The sequence below is a fragment of the Lissotriton vulgaris genome, chromosome 1_1 (assembly GCF_964263255.1).
Source record: "Lissotriton vulgaris chromosome 1_1, aLisVul1.2, whole genome shotgun sequence".
Classification (NCBI taxonomy): Eukaryota; Metazoa; Chordata; class Amphibia; order Caudata; family Salamandridae; genus Lissotriton; species Lissotriton vulgaris.
In genome coordinates, this window is record NC_141685.1 from 232,263,843 (window position 1) to 232,281,295 (window position 17,453).

Sequence of the window (17,453 nt, forward strand, 5' to 3'; positions counted from 1 at the left end):
AAGTTAAATTTCCCACCAATGAGAAACCAAGGGAGATACCATTTTTGATAGTTATTGCATGTCTAATGCAAGAATAATCACCAGATTATGAGAGTCCAGCAAAAATGACTCATTTTCGCCCAACGTGGGGCTCGAACCCACGACCCTGAGATTAAGAGTCTCATGCTTTACCGACTGAGCTAGCCGGGCTCCCACTTCAAGATGGTATGCAGACTAATCATTTTTTATGAAGGAAATCCATTCCTGGTCAATTTTTGGGAGTTATTGCATGTCTAATGCAAGATTAATCTCCATATTATGAGAGTCAATGCAATATTCAGGCAAAAAATACTCATTTTCGCCCAACGTGGGGCTCAAACCCACGACCCTGAGATTAAGAGTCTCATGCTCTACCGACTGAGCTAGCCGGGTTCCCTCCTTAAGACAGTATGCAGACCAATCACTTTTTGTGAAGAAAATCAAATCCTGGATATTCCTCTACTCTTGTTTTGCAAGGAAAGCCAGATTTATACATCCTTCAGAGGACAGAGTGTCAAAAACAATAAGAGAAAATGAAAATGGAAGTTGTGAGAACTTCATTTTGAGATTGCATAAGAATTCAAATTCCTCTCACATGCTAAAGAATACCTGAACCCTTTTGATTAAACCACTTTAGTTGTTATAATGAGACCATATTTGAAAGCCATCTGTGATTTTTCTGTTCTTACTCTGCATTTACCTTGGCAATGACAAGTTAAAAATAAAACGTATGCAAATTTTATAATGGAGAATGCAGGCATCGATCCCGCTACCTTTAGCATGCTAAGCGAGCGCTCTACCATTTGAGCTAATTCCCCTGTGTGTTTAATCTGCATAACATGAAAAAAGTAACCTCACTGCCTTCCACACTTTATTTGAAGTCCAATTGCCGATAACAGTGTTCAGTTAACTCCTAACTTATGCCTTACCTCCACTTATGGGATGTTTTACAGTTCAGGTTGGCCTGTTTACTACTCGAATATGAGTGATATTGCGGTGTGTTCATCTAGACTCATACCCTAGCTAATCTTGAAGTTAAATTTCCCACCAATGAGAAACCAAGGGAGATACCATTTTTGATAGTTATTGCATGTCTAATGCAAGAATATTCACCAGATTATGAGAGTCAATGCAATAATCCAGCAAAAATTACTAATTTTCACCCAACGTGGGGCTCGAACCCACGACCCTGAGATTAAGAGTCTCATGCTCTACCGACTGAGCTAGCCGGGCTCCCACTTCAAGATGGTATGCAGACTAATCATTTTTTATGAAGGAAATCCATTCCTGGACAAGTTTTGGGAGTTATTGCAGGTCTAATGCAAGATTAATCTCCATATTATGAGAGTCAATGCAATATTCAGGCAAAAATTACTCGTTTTCGCCCAACGTGGGGCTCGAAACCACGACCCTGCGATTAAGAGTCTCATGCTCTACCGACTGAGCTAGCCGGTTTCCTTCCTTAAGACAGTATGCAGACCAATCCCTTTTTGTGAAGAAAATCAAATCCTGGATATTCCTCTACTCTTGTTTTGCAAGGAAAGCCAGATTTATACATCCTTCAGAGGACAGAGTGTCAAAAAAAATAAGAGAAAATGAAAACGGAAGTTGTGAGAACTTCATTTTGAGATTGCATAAGAATTCAAATTCCTCTCACATGCTAAAGAATACCTGAACCCTTTTGATTAAACCACTTTAGTTGTTATAATGAGACTATATTTGAAAGCCATCTGTGATTTTTCTGTTCTTACTCTGCAATGACCTTGGCAATGACAAGTTAAAAATAAAATGTATGCACATTTTATAATGGTGAATGCGGGCATCGATCCCGCTACCTCTCGCATGCTAAGCGAGCGCTCTACCATTTGAGCTAATTCCCCTGTGTGTTTAATCTGCATAACATGAAAAAGTAACCTCACTGCCTTCCACACTTTATTTGAAGTCCAATTGCCCATAACAGTGTTCAGTTCACTCCTAACTTATGCCTTACCTCCACTTATGGGATGTTTTACAGTTCAGGTTGGCCTGTTTACTACTCGAATATGTGTGATATTGTGGTGTGTTCATCTAGACTCATACCCTACCTAATCTTGAAGTTAAATTTCCCACCAATGAGAAACCAAGGGAGATACCATTTTTGATAGTTATTGCATGTCTAATGCAAGAATAATCACCAGATTAAGAGAGTCCAGCAAAAATTACTCATTTTCGCCCAACGTGGGGCTCGAACCCACGACCCTGAGATTAAGAGTCTCATGCTCTACCGACTGAGCTAGCCGGGCTCCCACTTCAAGATGGTATGCAGACTAATCATTTTTTATGAAGGAAATCCATTCCTGGTCAATTTTTGGGAGTTATTGCATGTCTAATGCAAGATTAATCTCCATATTATGAGAGTCAATGCAATATTCAGGCAAAAATTACTCTTTTTCACCCAATGTGGGGGTCGAACCCATGACCCTAAGATTAAGAGTCTCATGCTCTACCGACTGAGCTAGCCGGGCTCCCTCCTTAAGACAGTATGCAGACCAATCCCTTTTTGTGAAGAAAATCAAATCCTGGATATTCCTCTACTCTTGTTTTGCAAGGAAAGCCAGATTTAAACATCCTTCAGAGGACAGAGTGTCAAATAAAATAAGAGAAAATGAAAATGGAAGTTGTGAGAACTTCATTTTGAGATTGCATAAGAATTCAAATTCCTCTCACGTGCTAAAGAATACCTGAACCCTTTTGATTAAACCACTTTAGTTGTTATAATGAGACCATATTTGAAAGCCATCTGTGATTTTTCTGTTCTTACTCTGCAATGACCGTGGCAATGACAAGTTAAAAATAAAATGTATGCAAATTTTATAATGGAGAATGCGGGTATCGCGATCCCGCTACCTCTCTCATGCTAAGCGAGCGCTCTACCATTTGAGCTAATTCCGCTGTGTGTTTAATCTGCATAACATGAAAAAAGTAACCTCACTGCCTTCCACTTTATTTGAAGTCCAATTGCCCATAACTGTGTTCAGTTCACTCCTAACTTATGCCTTACCTCCACTTATGGGATGTTTTACAGTTCAGGTTGGCCTGTTTACTACTCGAATATGAGTGATATTGCGGTGTGTTCATCTAGACTCATACCCTAGCTAATCTTGAAGTTAAATTTCCCACCAATGAGAAACCAAGGGAGATACCATTTTTGATAGTTATTGCATGTCTAATGCAAGAATATTCACCAGATTATGAGAGTCAATGCAATAATCCAGCAAAAATTACTCATTTTCACCCAACGTGGGGCTCGAACCCACGACCCTGAGATTAAGAGTCTCATGCTCTACCGACTGAGCTAGCCGGGCTCCCACTTCAAGATGATTGGCAGACTAATCATTTTTTATGAAGGAAATCCATTCCTGGACAATTTTGGGAGTTATTGCAGGTCTAATGCAAGATTAATCTCCATATTATGAGAGTCAATGCAATATTCAGGCAAAAATTACTCGTTTTCGCCCAACGTGGGGCTCGAACCCACGACCCTGAGATTAAGAGTCTCATGCTCTACCGACTGAGCTAGCCGGGTTCCCTCCTTAAGACAGTATGCAGACCAATCCCTTTTTGTGAAGAAAATCAAATCCTGGATATTCCTCTACTCTTGTTTTGCAAGGAAAGCCAGATTTATACATCCTTCAAAGGAAAGAGTGTCAAAAAAAATAAGAGAAAATGCTAAGCGAGCGCTCTACCATTTGAGCTAATTTGCCTGTGTGTTTAATCTGCATAACATGAAAAAAGTAACCTCACTGCCTTCCACACTTTATTTGAAGTCCAATTGCCCATAACAGTGTTCAGTTCACTCCTAACTTATGCCTTACCTCCACTTATGGGATGTTTTACAGTTCAGGTTGGCCTGTTTACTACTCGAATATGAGTGATATTGTGGTGTGTTCATCTAGACTCATGCCCTACCTAATCTTGAAGTTAAATTTCCCACCAATGAGAAACCAAGGGAGATACCATTTTTGATAGTTATTGCATGTCTAATGCAAGAATAATCACCCGATTATGAGAGTCCAGCAAAAATTACTCATTTTCACCCAACGTGGGGCTCGAACCCACGACCCTGAGATTAAGAGTCTCATGCTCTACTAACTGAGCTAGCCGGGCTCCCACTTCAAGATGGTATGCAGACTAATCATTTTTTATGAAGGAAATCCATTCCTGGACAATTTTTGGGAGTTATTGCATGTCTAATGCAAGATTAATCTCCATATTATGAGAGTCAATGCAATATTCAGGCAAAAATTACTCGTTTTCTCCCAACGTGGGGCTTGAACCCACGACCCTGAGATTAAGAGTCTCATGCTCTACCGACTGAGCTAGCCGGGCTCCCTCCTTAAGACAGTATGCAGACCAATCCCTTTTTGTGAAGAAAATCAAATCCTGGATATTCCTCTACTCTTGTTTTGCAAGGAAAGCCAGATTTATACACCCTTCAGAGGACAGAGTGTCAAAAAAAATAAGAGAAAATGAAAACGGAAGTTGTGAGAACTTTATTTTGAGATTGCATAAGAATTCAAATTCCTCTCACATGCTAAAGAATACCTGAACCCTTTTGATTAAACCACTTTAGTTGTTATAATGAGACCATATTTGAAAGCCATCTGTGATTTTTCTGTTCTTACTCTGCAATGACCTTGGAAATGACAAGTTTAAAATAAAATGTATGCAAATTTTATAATGGAGAATGCGTGCATCGATCCCGCTACCTCTCGCATGCTAAGCGAGCGCTCTACAATTTGAGCTAATTCTCCTGTGTGTTTAATCTGTATAACATGAAAAAAGTAACCTCACTGCCTTCCACACTTTATTTGAAGTCCAATTGCCCATAACAGTGTTCAGTTCACTCCTAACTTATGCCTTACCTTCACTTATGGGATGTTTTACAGTTCAGGTTGGCCTGTTTACTACTCGAATATGAGTGATATTGTGGTGTGTTCATCTAGACTCATACCCTACCTAATCTTGAAGTTAAATTTCCCACCAATGAGAAACCAAGGGAGATACCATTTTTGATACTTATTGCATGTCTAATCACCAGATTATGAGAGTCAATGCAATAATCCTGCAAAAATTACTCATTTTCACCCAACGTGGGGCTCGAACCCACAACCCTGAGATTAAGAGTCTCATGCTCTACCGACTGAGCTAGCTGGGCTCCCACTTCAAGATGGTATGCAGACTAATCATTTTTTATGAAGAAAATCCATTCCTGGACAATTTGTGGGAGTTATTGCATGTCTAATGCAAGATTAATCTCCATTTTATGAGAGTCAATGCAATATTCAGGCAAAAATTACTCTTTTTCACCCAATGTGGGGGTCGAACCCATGACCCTAAGATTAAGAGTCTCATGCTCTACCAACTGAGCTAGCCGGGCTCCCTCCTTAAGACAGTATGCAGACCAATCCCTTTTTGTGAAGAAAATCAAATCCTGGATATTCCTCTACTCTTGTTTTGCAAGGAAAGCCAGATTTAAACATCCTTCAGAGGACAGGGTGTCAAATAAAATAAGAGAAAATGAAAATGGAAGTTGTGAGAACTTCATTTTGAGATTGCCTAAGAATTCAAATTCCTCTCACGTGCTAAAGAATACCTGAACCCTTTTGATTAAACCACTTTAGTTGTTATAATGAGACCATATTTGAAAGCCATCTGTGATTTTTCTGTTCTTACTCTGCAATGACCTTGGCAATGACAAGTTAAAAATAAAATGTACGCAAATTTTATAATGGAGAATGCGGGTATCGATCCCGCTACCTCTCTCATGCTAAGCGAGCGCTCTACCATTTGAGCTAATTCCGCTGTGTGTTTAATCTGCATAACATGAAAAAAGAAACCTCACTGCCTTCCACACTTTATTTGAAGTCCAATTGCCCTTAACTGTGTTCAGTTCACTCCTAACTTATGCCTTACCTCCACTTATGGGATGTTTTACAGTTCAGGTTGGCCTGTTTACTACTCGAATATGAGTGATATTGTGGTGTGTTCATCTAGACTCATACCCTACCTAATCTTGAAGTTAAATTTCCCACCAATGAGAAACCAAGGGAGATACCATTTTTGATAGTTATTGCATGTCTAATGCAAGAATAATCACCAGATTATGAGAGTCCAGCAAAAATTACTCATTTTCACCCAACGTGGGGCTCGAACCCACGACCCTGAGATTAAGAGTCTCATGCTCTACTGACTGAGCTAGCCGGGCTCCCACTTCAAGATGGTATGCAGACTAATCATTTTTTATGAAGGAAATCCATTCCTGGACAATTTTTGGGAGTTATTGCATGTCTAATGCAAGATTAATCTCCATATTATGAGAGTCAATGCAATATTCAGGCAAAAATTACTCGTTTTCGCCCAACGTGGGGCTCGAACCCACAACCCTGAGATTAAGAGTCTCATGCTCTACCGACTGAGCTAGCCGGGTTCCCTCCTTATGACAGTATGCAGACCAATCCCTTTTTGTGAAGAAAATCAAATCCTGGATATTCCTCTACTCTTGTTTTGCAAGGAAAGCCAGATTTATACATCCTTCAGAGGACAGAGTGTCAAAAAAAATAAGAGAAAATGAAAACGGAAGTTGTGAGAACTTTATTTTGAGATTGCATAAGAATTCAAATTCCTCTCACATGCTAAAGAATACCTGAACCCTTTTGATTAAACCACTTTAGTTGTTATAATGAGACCATATTTGAAAGCCATCTGTGATTTTTCTGTTCTTACTCTGCAATGACCTTGGAAATGACAAGTTTAAAATAAAATGTATGCAAATTTTATAATGGAGAATGCGTGCATCGATCCCGCTACCTCTCGCATGCTAAGCGAGCGCTCTACCATTTGAGCTAATTCGCCTGTGTGTTTAATCTGCATAACATGAAAAAAGTAACCTCACTGCCTTCCACACTTTATTTGAAGTCCAATTGCCCATAACAGTGTTCAGTTCACTCCTAACTTATGCCTTACGTTCACTTATGGGATGTTTTACAGTTCAGGTTGGCCTGTTTACTACTCGAATATGAGTGATATTGTGGTATGTTCATCTAGACTCATACCCTACCTAATCTTGAAGTTAAATTTCCCACCAATGAGAAACCAAGGGAGATACTATTTTTGATACTTATTGCATGTCTAATCACCAGATTATGAGAGTCAATGCAATAATCCTGCAAAAATTACTCATTTTCACCCAACGTGGGGCTCGAACCCACAACCCTGAGATTAAGAGTCTCATGCTCTACCGACTGAGCTAGCCGGGCTCCCACTTCAAGATGGTATGCAGACTAATCATTTTCTATGAAGAAAATCCATTCCTGGACAATTTGTGGGAGTTATTGCATGTCTAATGCAAGATTAATCTCCATTTTATGAGAGTCAATGCAATATTCAGGCAAAAATTACTCTTTTTCACCCCATGTGGGGGTCGAACCCATGACCCTAAGATTAAGAGTCTCATGCTCTACCGACTGAGCTAGCCGGGTTCCCTCCTTAAGACAGTATGCAGACCAATCCCTTCTTGTGAAGAAAATCAAATCCTGGATATTCCTCTACTCTTGTTTTGCAAGGAAAGCCAGATTTATACATCCTTCAGAGGACAGAGTGTCAAAAAAATAAGAGAAAATGAAAATGGAAGTTGTAAGAACTTCATTTTGAGATTGCATAAGAATTCAAATTCCTCTCACGTGCTAAAGAATACCTGAACCCTTTTGATTAAACCACTTTAGTTGTTATAATGAGACCATATTTGAAAGCCATCTGTGATTTTTCTGTTCTTATTCTGCAATGACCTTGGCAATGACAAGTTAAAAATAAAATGTACGCAAATTTTATAATGGAGAATGCGGGTATCGATCCCGCTACCTCTCTCATGCTAAGCGAGCGCTCTACCATTTGAGCTAATTCCGCTGTGTGTTTAATCTGCATAACATGAAAAAAGAAACCTCACTGCCATCCACACTTTATTTGAAGTCCAATTGCCCATAACTGTGTTCAGTTCACTCCTAACTTATGCCTTACCTCCACTTATGGGATGTTTTACAGTTCAGGTTGGCCTGTTTACTACTCGAATATGAGTGATATTGTGGTGTGTTCATCTAGACTCATACCCTACCTAATCTTGAAGTTAAATTTCCCACCAATGAGAAACCAAGGGAGATACCATTTTTGATAGTTATTGCATGTCTAATGCAAGAATAATCACCAGATTATGAGAGTCCAGCAAAAATTACTCATTTTCACCCAACGTGGGGCTCGAACCCACGACCCTGAGATTAAGAGTCTCATGCTCTACTGACTGAGCTAGCCGGGCTCCCACTTCAAGATGGTATGCAGACTAATCATTTTTTATGAAGGAAATCCATTCCTGGACAATTTTTGGGAGTTATTGCATGTCTAATGCAAGATTAATCTCCATATTATGAGAGTCAATGCAATATTCAGGCAAAAATTACTCGTTTTCGCCCAACGTGGGGCTCGAACCCACAACCCTGAGATTAAGAGTCTCATGCTCTACCGACTGAGCTAGCCGGGTTCCCTCCTTAACACAGTATGCAGACCAATCCCTTCTTGTGAAGAAAATCAAATCCTGGATATTCCTCTACTCTTGTTTTGCAAGGAAAGCCAGATTTATACATCCTTCAGAGGACAGAGTGTCAAAAAAATAAGAGAAAATGAAAATGGAAGTTGTAAGAACTTCATTTTGAGATTGCATAAGAATTCAAATTCCTCTCACATGCTAAAGAATACCTGAACCCTTTTGATTAAACCACTTTAGTTGTTATAATGAGACCATATTTGAAAGCCATCTGTGATTTTTCTGTTCTTACTCTGCAATGACCTTTTCAATGACAAGTTAAAAATAAAATGTATGCAAATTTCATAATGGAGAATGCGGGCATCGATCCCGCTACCTCTCGCATGCTAAGCGAGCGCTGTACCATTTGAGCTAATTCCCCTGTGTGTTTAATCTGCATAACATGAAAAAGTAACCTCACTGCCTTCCACACTTTATTTGAAGTCCAATTGCCCATAACTGTGTTCAGTTCACTCCTAACTTATGCCTTACCTCCACTTATGGGATGTTTTACAGTTCAGGTTGGCCTGTTTACTACTCGAATATGAGTGATATTGTGGTGTGTTCATCAAGACTCATACCCTACCTAATCTTGAAGTTAAATTTCCCACCAATGAGAAACCAAGGGAGATACCATTTTTGATAGTTATTGCATGTCTAATGCAAGAATAATCACCAGATTATGAGAGTCCAGCAAAAATTACTCATTTTCACCCAACGTGGGGATCGAACCCACGACCCTGAGATTAAGAGTCTCATGCTCTACTGACTGAGCTAGCCGGGCTCCCACTTCAAGATGGTATGCAGACTAATCATTTTTTATGAAGGAAATCCATTCCTGGACAATTTTTGGGAGTTATTGCATGTCTAATGCAAGATTAATCTCCATATTATGAGAGTCAATGCAATATTCAGGCAAAAATTACTCGTTTTCGCCCAACGTGGGGCTCGAACATACAACCCTGAGATTAAGAGTCTCATGCTCTACCAACTGAGCTTGCCGGGTTCCCTCCTTAAGACAGTATGCAGACCAATCCCTTCTTGTGAAGAAAATCAAATCCTGGATATTCCTCTACTCTTGTTTTGCAAGGAAAGCCAGATTTATACATCCTTCAGAGGACAGAGTGTCAAAAAAATAAGAGAAAATGAAAATGGAAGTTGTAAGAACTTCATTTTGAGATTGCATAAGAATTCAAATTCCTCTCACGTGCTAAAGAATACCTGAACCCTTTTGATTAAACCACTTTAGTTGTTATAATGAGACCATATTTGAAAGCCATCTGTGATTTTTCTGTTCTTACTCTGCAATGACCTTGGCAATGACAAGTTAAAAATAAAATGTACGCAAATTTTATAATGGAGAATGCGGGTATCGATCCCGCTACCTCTCTCATGCTAAGCGAGCGCTCTACCATTTGAGCTAATTCCGCTGTGTGTTTAATCTGCATAACATGAAAAAAGAAACCTCACTGCCATCCACACTTTATTTGAAGTCCAATTGCCCATAACTGTGTTCAGTTCACTCCTAACTTATGCCTTACCTCCACTTATGGGATGTTTTACAGTTCAGGTTGGCCTGTTTACTACTCGAATATGAGTGATATTGTGGTGTGTTCATCTAGACTCATACCCTACCTAATCTTGAAGTTAAATTTCCCACCAATGAGAAACCAAGGGAGATACCATTTTTGATAGTTATTGCATGTCTAATGCAAGAATAATCACCAGATTATGAGAGTCCAGCAAAAATTACTCATTTTCACCCAACGTGGGGCTCGAACCCACGACCCTGAGATTAAGAGTCTCATGCTCTACTGACTGAGCTAGCCGGGCTCCCACTTCAAGATGGTATGCAGACTAATCATTTTTTATGAAGGAAATCCATTCCTGGACAATTTTTGGGAGTTATTGCATGTCTAATGCAAGATTAATCTCCATATTATGAGAGTCAATGCAATATTCAGGCAAAAATTACTCGTTTTCGCCCAACGTGGGGCTCGAACCCACAACCCTGAGATTAAGAGTCTCATGCTCTACCGACTGAGCTAGCCGGGTTCCCTCCTTAACACAGTATGCAGACCAATCCCTTCTTGTGAAGAAAATCAAATCCTGGATATTCCTCTACTCTTGTTTTGCAAGGAAAGCCAGATTTATACATCCTTCAGAGGACAGAGTGTCAAAAAAATAAGAGAAAATGAAAATGGAAGTTGTAAGAACTTCATTTTGAGATTGCATAAGAATTCAAATTCCTCTCACATGCTAAAGAATACCTGAACCCTTTTGATTAAACCACTTTAGTTGTTATAATGAGACCATATTTGAAAGCCATCTGTGATTTTTCTGTTCTTACTCTGCAATGACCTTTTCAATGACAAGTTAAAAATAAAATGTATGCAAATTTCATAATGGAGAATGCGGGCATCGATCCCGCTACCTCTCGCATGCTAAGCGAGCGCTCTACCATTTGAGCTAATTCCCCTGTGTGTTTAATCTGCATAACATGAAAAAGTAACCTCACTGCCTTCCACACTTTATTTGAAGTCCAATTGCCCATAACTGTGTTCAGTTCACTCCTAACTTATGCCTTACCTCCACTTATGGGATGTTTTACAGTTCAGGTTGGCCTGTTTACTACTCGAATATGAGTGATATTGTGGTGTGTTCATCAAGACTCATACCCTACCTAATCTTGAAGTTAAATTTCCCACCAATGAGAAACCAAGGGAGATACCATTTTTGATAGTTATTGCATGTCTAATGCAAGAATAATCACCAGATTATGAGAGTCCAGCAAAAATTACTCATTTTCACCCAACGTGGGGATCGAACCCACGACCCTGAGATTAAGAGTCTCATGCTCTACTGACTGAGCTAGCCGGGCTCCCACTTCAAGATGGTATGCAGACTAATCATTTTTTATGAAGGAAATCCATTCCTGGACAATTTTTGGGAGTTATTGCATGTCTAATGCAAGATTAATCTCCATATTATGAGAGTCAATGCAATATTCAGGCAAAAATTACTCGTTTTCGCCCAACGTGGGGCTCGAACCCACAACCCTGAGATTAAGAGTCTCATGCTCTACCAACTGAGCTTGCCGGGTTCCCTCCTTAAGACAGTATGCAGACCAATCCCTTTTTGTGAAGAAAATCAAATCCTGGATATTCCTCTACTCTTGTTTTGCAAGGAAAGCCAGATTTATACATCCTTCAGAGGACAGAGTGTCAAAAAAAATAAGAGAAAATGAAAATGGAAGTTGTAAGAACTTCATTTTGAGATTGCATAAGAATTCAAATTCCTCTCACATGCTAAAGAATACCTGAACCCTTTTGGTTAAACCACTTTAGTTGTTATAATGAGACCATATTTGAAAGCCATCTGTGATTTTTCTGTTCTTACTCTGCAATGACCTTTTCAATGACAAGTTAAAAATAAAATGTATGCAAATTTCATAATGGAGAATGCGGGCATCGATGCCGCTACCTCTCGCATGCTAAGCGAGCGCTCTACCATTTGAGCTAATTCCCCTGTGTGTTTAATCTGCATAACATGAAAAAAGTAACCTTACTGCCTTCCACACTTTATTTGAAGTCCAATTGCCCATAACAGTGTTAAGTTCACTCCTAATTTATGCCTTACCTCCACTTATGGGATGTTTTACAGTTCAGGTTGGCCTGTTTACTACTCGAATATGAGTGATATTGCGGTGTGTTCATCTAGACTCATACCCTAGCTAATCTTGAAGTTAAATTTCCCACCAATGAGAAACCAAGGGAGATACCATTTCTGATAGTTATTGCATGTCTAATGCAAGAATATTCACCAGATTATGAGAGTCAATGCAATAATCCAGCAAAAATTACTCATTTTCGCCCAACGTGGGGATCGAACCCACGACCCTGAGATTAAGAGTCTCATGCTCTACCGACTGAGCTAGCCGGGCTCCCACTTCAAGATGGTATGCAGACTAATCATTTTTTATGAAGGAAATCCATTCCTGGACAATTTTTGGGAGTTATTGCAGGTCTAATGCAAGATTATTCTCCATATTATGAGAGTCAATGCAATATTCAGGCAAAAATTACTCGTTTTCGCCCAACGTGGGGCTCGAACCCACAACCCTGAGATTAAGAGTCTCATGCTCTACCGACTGAGCTAGCCGAGCTCTCTCCTTAAGACAGTATGCAGACCAATCCCTTTTTGGGAAGAAAATCAAATCCTGGATATTCCTCTACTCTTGTTTTGCAAGGAAAGCCAGATTTATGCATCCTTCAGAGGACAGAGTGTCAAAAAAAATAAGAGAAAATGAAAACGGAAGTTGTGAGAACTTCATTTTGAGATTGCATAAGAATTCAAATTCCTCTCACATGCTAAAGAATACCTGAACCCTTTTGATTAAACCACTTTAGTTGTTATAATGAGACCATATTTGAAAGCCATCTGTGATTTTTCTGTTCTTACTCTGCAATGACCTTGGCAATGACAAGTTAAAAATAAAATGTATGCAAATTTTATAATGGAGAATGCGGGAATCGATGCTGCTACCTCTCGCATGCTAAGCGAGCGCTCTACCATTTGAGCTAATTCCCCTGTGTGTTTAATCTGCATAACATGAAAAAAGTAACCTCACTGCCTTCCACACTTTATTTGAAGTCCAATTGCGCATAACAGTGTTCAGTTCACTCCTAACTTATGCCTTACCTCCACTTATGGGATGTTTTACAGTTCAGGTTGGCCTGTTTACTACTCGAATATGAGTGATATTGTGGTGTGTTCATCTAGACTCATACCCTACCTAATCTTGAAGTTAAATTTCCCACCAATGAGAAACCAAGGGAGATACCATTTTTGATAGTTATTGCATGTCTAATGCAAGAATAATCACCAGATTATGAGAGTCCAGCAAAAATTACTCACTTTCGCCCATCGTGGGGCTCGAACCCACGACCCTGAGATTAAGAGTCTCAAGCACTACCGACTGAGCTAGCCGGGCTCCCACTTCAAGATGGTATGCAGACTAATCATTTTTTATGAAGGAAATCCATTCCTGGACAATTTTTGGGAGTTATTGCATGTCTAATGCAAGATTAATCTCAATATTATGAGAGTCAATGCAATATTCAGGCAAATATTACTCGTTTTCGCCCAACGCGGGGCTCAAACCCACGACCCTGAGATTAAGAGTCTCATGCTCTACCGACTGAGCTAGCCGGGTACCCTCCTTAAGACAGTATGCAGACCAATCCCTTTTTGTGAAGAAAATCAAATCCTGGATATTCCTCTACTCTTGTTTTGCAAGGAAAGCCAGATTTATACATCCTTCAGAGGACAGAGTGTCAAAAAAAATAAGAGAAAATGAAAATGGAAGTTGTGAGAACTTCATTTTGAGATTGCATAAGAATTCAAATTCCTCTCACATGCTAAAGAATACCTGAACCCTTTTGATTAAACCACTTTAGTTGTTATAATGAGACCATATTTGAAAGCCATCTGTGATTTTTCTGTTCTTACTCTGCCATGACCTTGGCAATGACAAGTTAAAAATAAAATGTATGCAAATTTTATAATGGAGAATGCAGGCATCGATCCCGCTACCTCTCGCATGCTAAGCGAGCGCTCTACCATTTGAGCTAATTCCCCTGTGTGTTTAAACTGCATAACATGAAAAAAGTAACCTTACTGCCTTCCACACTTTATTTGAAGTCCAATTGCCCATAGCAGTGTTAGGTTCACTCCTAATTTATGCCTTACCTCCACTTATGGGATGTTTTACAGTTCAGGTTGGCCTGTTTACTACTCGAATATGAGTGATATTGCGGTGTGTTCATCTAGACTCATACCCTAGCTAATCTTGAAGTTTAAATTTCCCACCAATGAGAAACCAATGGAGATACCATTTTTGATAGTTATTGCATGTCTAATGCAAGAATATTCACCAGATTATGAGAGTCAATGCAATAATCCAGCAAAAATTATTCATTTTCGACCAACGTGGGGCTCAAACCCACGACCCTGAGATTAAGAGTCTCATGCTCTACCGACTGAGCTAGCCGGGCTCCCACTTCAAGATGGTATGCAGACTAATAATTTTTTATGAAGGAAATCCATTCCTGGACAATTTTTGGGAGTTATTGCAGGTCTAATGCAAGATTAATCTCCATATTATGAGAGTCAATGCAATATTCAGGCAAAAATTACCTGTTTTCGCCCAACGTGGGGCTCGAACCCACGACCCTGAGATTAAGAGTCTCATGCTCTACTGACTGAGCTAGCCGGGCTCCCTCCTTAAGACAGTATGCAGACCAATCCCTTTTTGTGAAGAAAACCAAATCCTGGATATTCCTCTACTCTTGTTTTGCAAGGAAAGCCAGATTTATACATCCTTAAGAGGACAGAGTGTCAAAAAAAATAAGAGAAAATGAAAATGGAAGTTGTGAGAACTTCATTTTGAGATTGCATAAGAATTCAAATTCCTCTCACATGCTAAAGAATACCTGAACCCTTTTGATTAAACCACTTTAGCTGTTATAATGAGACCATATTTGAAAGCCATCTGTGATTTTTCTGTTCTTACTCTGCAATGACCTTGGCAATGACAAGTTAAAAATAAAATGTATGCAAATTTTATAATGGAGAATGCGGGCATCGATCCCGCTACCTGTCGCATGCTACGCGATCGCTCTACCATTTGAGCTAATTCCCCTGTGTGTTTAATCTGCATAACATGAAAAAAGTAACCTCACTGCCTTCCACACTTTATTTGAAGTCCAATTGCCCATAACAGTGTTAAGTTCACTCCTAATTTATGCCTTACCTCCACTTATGGGATGTTTTACAGTTCAGGTTGGCCTGTTTACTACTCTAATATGAGTGATATTGCGGTGTGTTCATCTAGACTCATGCCCTAGCTAATCTTGAAGTTAAATTTCCCACCAATGAGAAACCAAGGGAGATACCATTTCTGATAGTTATTGCATGTCTAATGCAAGAATATTCACCAGATTATGAGAGTCAATGCAATAATCCAGCAAAAATTACTCATTTTCGCCCAACGTGGGGCTCGAACCCACGACCCTGAGATTAAGAGTCTCATGTTTTGCAAGGAAAGCCAGATTTATACATCCTTCAGAGGACAGAGTGTCAAAAAAAATAAGAGAAAATGAAAACGGAAGTTGTGAGAACTTCATTTTGAGATTGCATAAGAATTCAAATTCCTCTCACATGCTTAGGAATACCTGAACCCTTTTGATTAAACCACTTTAGTTGTTATAATGAGACCATATTTGTAAGCCATCTGTGATTTTTCTGTTCTTACTCTGCAATGACCTTGGCAATGACAAGTTAAAAATAAAATGTATGCAAATTTTATAATGGAGAATGCGGGCATCGATCCCGCTACCTCTCGCATGCTAAGCGAGCGCTCTACCATTTGAGCTAATTCCCCTGTGTGTTTAATCTGCATAACATGAAAAAAGTAACCTCACTGCCTTCCACACTTTATTTGAAGTCCAATTGCCCATAACAGTGTTCAGTTCACTCCTAACTTATGCCTTACCTCCACTTATGGGATGTTTTACAGTTCAGGTTGGCCTGTTTACTACTCGAATATGAGTGATATTGTGGTGTGTTCATCTAGACTCATACCCTACCTAATCTTGAAGTTAAATTTCCCACCAATGAGAAACCAAGGGAGATACCATTTTTGATAGTTATTGCATGTCTAATGCAAGAATAATCACAAGATTATGAGAGTCCAGCAAAAATTACTCATTTTTGCCCAACGTGGGGCTCGAACCCACGACCCTGAGATTAAGAGTCTCATGCTCTACTGACTGAGCTAGCCGGGTTCCCACTTCAAGATGGTATGCAGACTAATCATTTTTTATGAAGGAAATCCATTCCTGGACAATTTTTGGGAGTTATTGCAGGTCTAATGCAAGATTAATCTCCATATTATGAGAGTCAATGCAATATTCAGGCAAAAATTACTAATTTTCGCCCAACGTGGGGCTTGAACCCACGACCCTGAGATTAAGAGTCTCATGCTCTACCGACTGAGCTAGCCGGGTTCCCTCCTTGAGACAGTATGCAGACCAATCCCTTTTTGTGAAGAAAATCAAATCCTGGATATTCCTCTACTCTTGTTTTGCAAGGAAAGCCAGATTTATACATCCTTCAGAGGACAGAGTGTCAAAAAAAATAAGAGAAAATGAAAACGGAAGTTGTGAGAACTTCATTTTGAGATTGCATAAGAATTCAAATTCCTCTCACATGCTAAAGAATACCTGAACCCTTTTGATTAAACCACTTTAGTTGTTATAATGAGACTATATTTGAAAGCCATCTGTGATTTTTCTGTTCTTACTCTGCAATGACCTTGGCAATGACAAGTTAAAAATAAAATGTATGCAAATTTTATAACGGAGAATGCGGGCATCGATCCCGCTACTTCTCGCATGCTAAGCGAGCGCTCTACCATTTGAGCTAATTCCCCTGTGTTTTTAATCTGCATAACATGAAAAAGTAACCTCACTGCCTTCCACACTTTATTTGAAGTCCAATTGCCCATAACAGTGTTCAGTTCACTCCTAACTTATGCCTTACCTCCACTTATGGGATGTTTTACAGTTCAGGTTGGCCTGTTTACTACTCGAATATGAGTGATATTGTGGTGTGTTCATCTAGACTCATACCCTACCTAATCTTGAAGTTAAATTTCCCACCAATGAGAAACCAAGGGAGATACCATTTTTGATAGTTATTGCATGTCTAATGCAAGAATAATCACCAGATTAAGAGAGTCCAGCAAAAATTACTCATTTTC

The 17,453-nt window shown here is 39.4% G+C and overlaps 4 non-coding genes across 4 annotated transcripts; all 4 read right to left on the minus strand.

The window, feature by feature from the left end:
• Positions 1-2,227: 2,227 nt before the first annotated feature.
• Positions 2,228-2,300, minus strand: TRNAK-CUU (transfer RNA lysine (anticodon CUU)). The gene has a single exon. It is a non-coding gene; the product is annotated as a tRNA-Lys (tRNA).
• Positions 2,301-11,035: 8,735 nt separating this feature from the next.
• On the minus strand, positions 11,036-11,108 carry TRNAA-AGC (transfer RNA alanine (anticodon AGC)). Its single transcript has one exon. It is a non-coding gene; the product is annotated as a tRNA-Ala (tRNA).
• Positions 11,109-12,499: 1,391 nt separating this feature from the next.
• TRNAK-CUU (transfer RNA lysine (anticodon CUU)) lies at positions 12,500-12,572 on the minus strand. Its single transcript has one exon. It is a non-coding gene; the product is annotated as a tRNA-Lys (tRNA).
• A 3,428-nt stretch (positions 12,573-16,000) lies between these two features.
• On the minus strand, positions 16,001-16,073 carry TRNAA-AGC (transfer RNA alanine (anticodon AGC)). The gene has a single exon. It is a non-coding gene; the product is annotated as a tRNA-Ala (tRNA).
• Between the last annotated feature and the right edge of the window lie 1,380 nt (positions 16,074-17,453).